The sequence below is a fragment of the Nanorana parkeri genome, unplaced genomic scaffold (genome assembly GCF_000935625.1).
Source record: "Nanorana parkeri isolate BGI_ZX_2015 unplaced genomic scaffold, ASM93562v1 scaffold609, whole genome shotgun sequence".
Taxonomy (NCBI): Eukaryota; Metazoa; Chordata; class Amphibia; order Anura; family Dicroglossidae; genus Nanorana; species Nanorana parkeri.
Genome location: NW_017306877.1, coordinates 931460 through 940970, shown reverse-complemented (window position 1 = coordinate 940970; position 9511 = coordinate 931460). Strand labels below are relative to the sequence as shown.

At 47.7% G+C, this 9511-nt stretch overlaps 1 protein-coding gene across 1 annotated transcript in view; it reads right to left on the bottom strand.

Annotated features, from left to right (window-relative positions):
* LOC108792174 (xaa-Pro dipeptidase-like) overlaps positions 1-9511 on the bottom strand; it is a 92953-nt gene that overhangs the window by 44756 nt on the left and 38686 nt on the right. The gene's annotated exons all lie outside the window — the stretch shown is intronic.

Below are 9511 nucleotides of genomic sequence, written 5' to 3'. Positions count from 1 at the left end.
CAGCAAGAGAGCCAGGAAGGGAGATCTCACTGTTGACAGTATCTGAGACATTATGGATTACTAGCTTATTTATAGAGAATGTATAAGGATGGAGGACCCTAAGGTGGGAAGAACAACTGAAGTTCCAACATGGAGCAGAACAGAACCAAAAAATCTGTCAGAAAAATGTCATCATTGGAGTCCACCAGGCCCTACCGATAACGGAAATAACACACAAATCTCTTAACATTCCTGAAAGCACAGAAGCCTCTTCTAGCTAGTAGAAATATGTGCTGATGATTCCATGGGTACAAAGAATGGGCAAGAGGTTAAGAATGGTTGGGGCTGAATCCCTACTGGATCCACCCCAAGCTCAGGAGTTGTAAAGCAACCGCACAGTGGCGTATTGGTTAGTGCTTGAACACCTTGGCACCCGTGCTACTCTTTGTCTACTCATTCCCTGTCCCACTTCCAGTGGTGTGAGACAAGAGCCACAAGGGAGGCCTCCTCAGCTAATTCGGTCCTCTACCAGGTACGTGATACTCACTATTGGAGTAGCACTGGTGTCCCCGGTTCGAATCTCAGCAAGGTCACCATCTACAAAGAGTTTGTATGTTCTCCCTGCGCTTGCGTAGGTTTCCTCCAGGCACGCTGGTTTCCTCCCCCACTAGAAAGTCCTATGCTAGGATGAGATTTCCCTCTCCTCTTATGCACTTCAAACTCAATTACCATCTGCATTTACCGCCATCCAAAGTTCCATTTCATGTCTGGCAGCAGCCGGCCAACCCCGCCGATCCCCAAATGTTTTGTATCTGAGGTATGTGCTGGCTGGCACCCTGCTCTTCACCGCGCTGCTTCTTGTCGATAGCAATAGGGCTTGTATCAATAACGGCGGCCTTTCAGAACGACCAGATAAAATGCTTTGTCTCTACTTTCCATCTCACCGAAAGATTACTATTCCTTTAGAAATCTGCAGCAAAGGCTTACGAGACACTGGGAGCACGTTGTACAAGGTACTCGAGTCTTAACCACTGAAACTTGTTTTGTTTCGGCGTTCAGATGAGAAGAATTATTACCTTTTGCTATCACAGTACTTCAAGTAGATACAGATTTAAATGTTTTAAAGCTCTATATTATTTATTAGGGATGCACCAATACTGGCTTTTCGGTATCGAGTACCGATATTTTTTTTCCTGTATTCGCCGATACCGAATACCGATACCGGAAGTCCCATTGAGGAAGCCAAGCGTCGTGTAAAGACTCGCCACCCGGCTTCCCGAATAGCAGGGAAGCCGTCTCCATGCTCCCTCTTCACCAGGTGACGAGAAAGCATGAAGCTGGCTTTCTGGCTAATCAGGAAGCTGGGCAACGCGTAATGACGCGTTGCCCGGCTTCCCGATTGGTCGAGAAGTTGGCCAATCAGGAAGCCGGGCAACGGGTCATTACACGTCCCCCGGCTGCCTGATTGGCCAGGTAAAATGACAGAGCGCGGTCAGCGCATGCTGAAGCGCACAGTGCGCAGAAGTCGCCAACTGTCTGCAGAGTCAATAGCTTCCGGGCAGTGTTATGATCTGGGGTGGCTTCAGTTGGTCAGGTCTGCTGCCTACATTGATATACGGAATGATCAGGTTTTTCTATCAATGGATTTTTCTTCCCTGATGGCACATTGGGCATATTCCAAGATGACAATGCCAGGATTCATCGGGCTCAGATTGTGAAAGAGTGGTTCAGGGGGCATGAGACATCATTGTCACACATGGATTGGCCATCACAGAGTCCGGACCTTAACCCCATTGAGAATCTTTGGGATCTGCTGGAGAAGACTTTACACAGTGCTCCGACTTTCTCATCACGGCCAACAACAAAAAATGACTCTCTCTGGCCAACAAAAAAACAGTCACACACACTAACATTTCATTGGACCACCTTTAGATTCGCTTACAGCACACATTTGCTGCGGCATCGTTTCTATAAGCTTATACAATGTCACAAGATTTATTACCACCCAGAGTTGATTTGATTTTTCCCCAAGATCTTGTAGTGATGATGGGAGAGTCGGAGCACTGTGTAAAGTCTTCTCCAGCACATCCCAAAGATTCTCAATGGGGTTAAGGTCTGGACTCTGATGTGGCCAATCCATGTGTGACAATGATGTCTCATGCCCCCTGAACCACTCTTTCACAATCTGAGCCCGATGAATCCTGGCATTGTCATCTTGGAATACGCCCAATGTGCCATCAGGGAAGAAAAAAATCCATTGATGGAAAAACCTGATCATTCCGTATATCAATGTAGGCAGCAGACCTGACCAACTGAAGCAACCCCAGATCATAACACTGCCCGAACGCTATTGACTCTGCAGACAGTTGGCGACTTCTGCGCACTGTGCGCTTCAGCATGCGCTGACCCCTCTCTGTCATGTTACGTGGCCTACCACTTCGTGGCCGAGTTGCTGTTGTTCCCAGTTGCTTCCACTTTGTTATAATCCCAGTAACAGGTGACGGCGGAATATTTAGTAGCCAGGAAATCTCACGGATGGACTTATTGCACAGGTGACAACCTATCACGGTACCACGCGTGTAGTCACTGAGCTCCTGAGAGCGACCCGTTCTCTCACCAATGTCTGTAGAAGCGTCTGCATGCCGAGGTGCCTCATCCTATACACCTGTGGCCATGGAGGTGATTGGAACACCTGAATCCAATGATTTGGAGGAGTGTCCCAATACTTTTGGCAATATAGTGTATGTTGCCGCTGGTTTTGGCCCAAAGAGGTCTTTAAGCCAACTCACTGAACCCTAATCCAGTCCCTCAAATAGGAATTTGAAATATGAGGTATGGAGGCTTTGGCAAAGCTTTGGAAAACAGAACAAAATAACCTAAATCCAAAGTGAAAGGCATATAAAATGCAAGAACAGAAACAGAAGAGCAAATTGAGTAGAGGCCTGTGCAATATGACTTAAACCCAGACTGATGTCCATGATAACAAGGAATGGAACTCGGGAGGAAAAGGACCAGGAGTCCAGGCACGGAAACATAAGCACCGAAGGCTTGGGCAAAAGACCAAAATCGGAACATATAAAGTGGGAATCTGAGCCATAAGAACTTGGCAGAGGGGATGGAAAGCAGAACAATACCATCTGGAGTCCTTGACAAAAAGACTGTAAATCAGAAACCAGATACTAAGAATTCCAAGACATGAACGTGATATCCCATCAAATGGCATTTGGATGACAGGGAATTAGGTTCTTGTCAAAGTCAACATTAGAAATGCATCATAAACGGCCAAGTACCAAAGGAACGCGTAGTACGCAGACTTGCCGAGCTGAAGTCCCAAGTTTGATTCCCACCAGACTTTCTGTTTGAAGATTGGGGTTGCCTATGCCAGTTTCCATCAACAATTCTATTGAGAGGTTAATTGGTGACCATCAAATTGGCCTTAGATGACTACCGGCCTCACAAAGTCAAATCTTGAAGCCCAAGTCCAGCCACAACTTTTTGTTTTAGTTTTGTAGAGATCTATGACCTCTATTAGATCAGAATTACTATCTATGTCCCCATTAGGGTAATTTATCATCACAAGTGATTGGATATCTCTATGATGAGGACAGAGGAAGGATGAGAACGTCTGACACATATTTACTGCTCTATGTCAGTTCCTGTCTTGGAGAAACCTCAACCAACGGCCTCTACCCAAAGAGGGACACAGACAAATACTAAACCTTAAAGCGGACCTCCGTCCTTCCCTTCAGTCCTATATCTGACCTCCGCCAGTCTTCTATCTGACCTCCGTCAGTCTTCTATCTGACCTCCGTCCTTCCCTCCAGTCTTCTATCTGACCTCCGTCCTTCCCTTCAGTCTTCTATCTGACCTCCGTCCTCCCCTTCAGTCTTCTATCTGACCTCCGTCCTTCCCTTCAGTCTTGCACAGTAGTCCCGGCTCCTCTCCTGGACTAAAATGTCTTCCTCTGATATCACTGTACACTGGGAACCTCTCACAATGTGCATCAGAAGCTGCAGCAAGTCAGACAGAGCTCCGCCTCATTTGCTGGCTGGAGCACATCCAGCATCAGTTAGCCTTTTCCTCCACAACCTGACTGTCCCTGGCCCCCGCCCCTTTCATTCATTGGATTTCCGTTCTTTCAATCATGGAGGCTCAGCATCACATGTGGGCGTTACCTAGGACAGTCTGTATGCAAATGCTGGCCTGTCTAGGAACGCCCGCTCCTCCAGACTGACATCCAGCCATAAAAGCATTATTATATTTGCATAACTCCCAACTGCCAGCCCAGGGCTGAGAGTTCCATAGGGATCCAGTGATGACATCCAGTGATGGGCCCAAAATAAGGTATGCAATGAAATGGAAAGGTTTAATTCGAAAATATAATTAGCATGTTGATGGGGGAGGAACCAGGGAAGGCAAAAATTAAGTATATTTAACTTCAGCTTTAAAGTTCTGGCTCTTTTTTTTGCTATTTTGAAAACCATCAACAAAATTTTAACCTATCCGATCAACAAAAGGACTGCTGTTCCACTGCGGGTCTACTGATGGGATGAAAGAATGTATTATTTAGGTAGACCCTGCCAAAGCACACCTGAGCCGATCTAACAAAATCACACAAAACAAAATCTGATTGCACAGGACCATCACATATTGTCAGGGACCCAGGGGGGCTGTTCCTCGTCAGGTTTGCAGGCGCGGGCATCGGGCACAGGTAGCTCCTCCTCCTCCCCCTGGCAGGGCATCTGGCGCTGGTGTGGCCAGTGCGCAAGTCGCGTAGTGCGCCTGCGCCTTTCCAAGCCACCGGTGCTACTCAGGCTGGGGGAGGACTTCAGCCTTCACCACTTGCCCTCAGCCTTTGTGATTGGACTCTGACTGGGGAAGCTTCCAGGTTGCCCTGGCAGCCAGGGGGCGGTCCTGGGTTTCCTGTGTATTTAAAGCTGGTCAGAGCCTTGACTCATTGCTAAGTTATTCTACCTCATGGTGAACACCCAGCTCCCTCCTGTGAACCCGTTGTTTGATCTGACTTCCCGGCTACCGAACCCTTTTGCTTGACCCTTCGACTACGATTCCTGCTGCCCGCCACGACCCGGAACTGGACCTGACTACCCGATTGGATTATACTTTTGTACTGCACTTTTTGGACATTATTCGTCCCTGCCGAGGGGTTCCACACCTGGCCCATTATTCCAGCCCTGACATATATATATATGCGCTTTACGGTATGGGTGTGGCAGTGACGCTACCCTGTAAGTTCCTCAGGGGCGGGACTAATCTGTATGTCGCTATGTACTCTATAAAAGGCTCTATAACAAATCAGTTCTATATGAAAGAAAAAAAAATCACAAATCATAAAATAATTAATGTTCAGAGGAGTATGTGTAATGTGTATGGGAAAACAAGGGGAAAAAAGGGAAAGAAAAAGAAATGAAGTCTGCGGATCCTCCGAGGACGGAACAAACACCCAAACACAGTCTGTTATTAAAAGAGGGGATTAAAGAACGGTGCACGATGCCGAGAAGCCACTTATGACATTGATTTAACCAGCTACACATGAGGGAACTCGCCAGTTTTAATAGGCAAATCTCATTTTACGAGGGACGCGAATTCGCTATTTTCCCAATGCAGCCTGAGCTGTGTAATCTGTTAAACGCAGCGTGCAAAAGGAGCGACGAACGACTCCGGGCAAACGTGAAAGAAGATTCTCTCCCTTCTAGAGAAATCTATTTAAAGGATTGAAGACGCGCTAAACTTAGATTGTCGTCGTGTGTGAGATCACCAGTCACTGTACATATTAACCATTCCAACCCCGGAGCCCTAACAACCCTCAGGCTGGGTTCACACCTAGGCGTATCGAATATGCGCGTTTCGCAGTTAAAAACGCACGGCAGATGCGTGTTTCCGAGGGCTACATGGCTGTATCCCAATGAATACGCGCGGCAAATACGCCTCAAAGAAGCTCCTGTACTTCATTGGGCGTAGGGCGTTTTGCAGCGCGTTCATACGGCCTGTAATACGCCCAGGTGAGAACCATACCCATAGACAATCATTGGCTTTCACATGTTGAGCGTTCTACAGAGCGTAGGAGACGGGACCAGTCACCCTGCACAAGGACAGCCAGCAGCAGTGACTGGTCTTTATTACAGGAAGCTCCACCCACTACAGGCTGCCTGCAGAAAACTACAGGAGGGGGCGGAGACAAGACCAGTCACCCTGCACAAGGAGAGAGAGCAGCAGTGAGCGGTCTTTATTACAGGAGGGGGCGGAGACAAGACCAGTCACCCTGCACACGGAGAGGGAACAGCAAAGAGCGGTCTTTGTTACAGGAAGCTCCTCCCACAGGATTACTGCACGGATCTGGAAGAAATACACGGAGCTCACGAGATTCACATACTATGCGGATAATATTTGCTGATTCCGGAGTTCAGCTTTAGAAAGACTCCAAACAACTTCCGGAATTTTTTACGAGATGTCAGCGATGAATTCGGTTTGAAGAGAAGACAATGACGCCGCTGAGCAGATCTGATGTTCTCCGTTACATCCGATAACAACGCTGTCAATCGGCGCCACGTTCCTTCCGTGAGAAACCGAAACCTCACCCAGGGCCCAAGGGAAGAAAAAAAAAAAAAAGTCGCAGCCGCCCACGCGATCGTCACCTCCTCAGCACACGTGAAGGATAAGACACGAGATTTAACACACCGACGGGAGATAAAAGAGAAAATCGCATTCGCGGGCTGCTAATTAAACGAGCCGACGAGGATCTCACACCCCTCAATCAACGGCTCGGGCGCAACGCGGGCGACGCAGCCGCTGCCGCAATGGAGCTCGACATAATTGCGAAAGAGAACCATCGACCGCTTGGATGTTTGATTCGCACCTCTGACATCCGCCTGGTGGCTCCGGATGCCAATTAGAGGCGATCGGGAACACCTCCCGTCCACGTTTATTACACGAACGCGCCGATGGGTTCTAAAAATAGGCCGAGGGGGGAGAGTGACAGATTCTGACGGAATGTTGGTGACGGGGGAGAAGCGGTGCGCAAGGACACGTACGAGGGATCCGTTCCCGTACCGAATGTAAACAAAAATAATATTCCACCGGCTTAAAGGGCGAATCCTGACGCCACGCAGAGATAGTGGGAAGAATGCTCCTTACATTGGGGGTCAGTGGGAAGAATGCTCCTTACATTGGAGGTCAGTGAGAAGAATGCTCCTTACATTGGAGGTCAGTGAGAAGAATGCTCCTTACATTGGAGGTCAGTGAGAAGAATGCTCCTTACATTGGAGGTCAGTGAGAAGAATGCTCCTTACATTGGAGGTCAGTGAGAAGAATGCTCCTTACATTGGAGGTCAGTGAGAAGAATGCTCCTTACATTGGAGGTCAGTGAGAAGAATGCTCCTTACATTGGAGGTCAGTGAGAAGAATGCTCCTTACATTGGAGGTCAGTGAGAAGAATGCTCCTTACATTGGAGGTCAGTGAGAAGAATGCTCCTTACATTGGAGGTCAGTGAGAAGAATGCTCCTTACATTGGAGGTCAGTGAGAAGAATGCTCCTTACATTGGAGGTCAGTGAGAAGAATGCTCCTTACATTGGAGGTCAGTGAGAAGAATGCTCCTTACATTGGAGGTCAGTGAGAAGAATGCTCCTTACATTGGAGGTCAGTGAGAAGAATGCTCCTTACATTGGAGGTCAGTGAGAAGAATGCTCCTTACATTGGAGGTCAGTGAGAAGAATGCTCCTTACATTGGAGGTCAGTGAGAAGAATGCTCCTTACATTGGAGGTCAGTGAGAAGAATGCTCCTTACATTGGAGGTCAGTGAGAAGAATGCTCCTTACATTGGAGGTCAGTGAGAAGAATGCTCCTTACATTGGAGGTCAGTGAGAAGAATGCTCCTTACATTGGAGGTCAGTGAGAAGAATGCTCCTTACATTGGAGGTCAGTGAGAAGAATGCTCCTTACATTGGAGGTCAGTGAGAAGAATGCTCCTTACATTGGAGGTCAGTGAGAAGAATGCTCCTTACATTGGAGGTCAGTGAGAAGAATGCTCCTTACATTGGAGGTCAGTGAGAAGAATGCTCCTTACATTGGAGGTCAGTGAGAAGAATGCTCCTTACATTGGAGGTCAGTGAGAAGAATGCTCCTTACATTGGAGGTCAGTGAGAAGAATGCTCCTTACATTGGAGGTCAGTGAGAAGAATGCTCCTTACATTGGAGGTCAGTGAGAAGAATGCTCCTTACATTGGAGGTCAGTGAGAAGAATGCTCCTTACATTGGAGGTCAGTGAGAAGAATGCTCCTTACATTGGAGGTCAGTGAGAAGAATGCTCCTTACATTGGAGGTCAGTGAGAAGAATGCTCCTTACATTGGAGGTCAGTGAGAAGAATGCTCCTTACATTGGAGGTCAGTGAGAAGAATGCTCCTTACATTGGAGGTCAGTGAGAAGAATGCTCCTTACATTGGAGGTCAGTGAGAAGAATGCTCCTTACATTGGAGATCAGTGGGAAGAATGCTCCGTACATTGGGGGTCAGTGGGAAGAATGCTCCTTACATTGGAGAGCAGTGGTAAGAATGTCCCTTATATTGGAGGTCGGGATTTTTGGAGATTTGGGGAATTTGTGCCCATTTGTGAGGTCAGGCGCTGATGTTGGATAAGAAGACATCACATGTTGAGCCCCATGTTGGGCACCAAAATAACACACAAATAGAACTACCTGGCCCACAGTCGGTGTTCCAATTCATCAGTTCAGAAGGGTTGAGGTCAGGGCTCTGTGCAGGACATTCGAGTTCAAGGACGTTGAATTACAGCAAAGATCATGTAACCAGATGCCTGGGCTTTTGCTCATGCGTCCAGCACCGGTGGGAGCCGTCAGCAGCATTTTCTCCAGGTAAGTATTTGAGCTCCTCTATTATTGTGTTCATACATCTCACCTGCTCTGCTCTCCCGCTCTAGATGTTTCCCCCCCAAAACAAATGCCAATTCCGTGCTGTGCTGCCAGCAGGAGTCAGAAAGAAGTACGTTACACTGTGTCAGAGATCTACTTATTATTTATTAATATGATCATTTATTTAACACACACAGACTGGGAGCCTAACAAGAGAGTCTCGGGCCCGTCGCAGAACCAACAGGCACAGGAGCCGAGCAGAGATAACTGGGAAAGCGCAATTTTATTTTTAGAGAACCGGCTCTGCCAACCCAGAATATAACGAACTCCGAGGTATGCGCGGCAACTTCCGAGACTCCAATTCCCTTCACCAGAAAAATGAGTGGCAGTGGAACTGCTGGCTGCCTGCCCCCGCTCTTACCCCTGCTGGATTTTCATGCAAGTGGCTACATAAAGCTGAATTATAATCTTGTTATATTTTGACTTCCTTGTCACCCCTCATCATTAAGATAATGACATTTCTAAATAAAATCTTTTGGCGTTTCCTTTACATACCTTTATTGTAGACCCGGTGATGTCATCCCTGGGTACCTCTGCTTCTCTATACGATGCAGGCAGATCATGGCTGGTGCGTGGGGCCGGGGGGGGGCG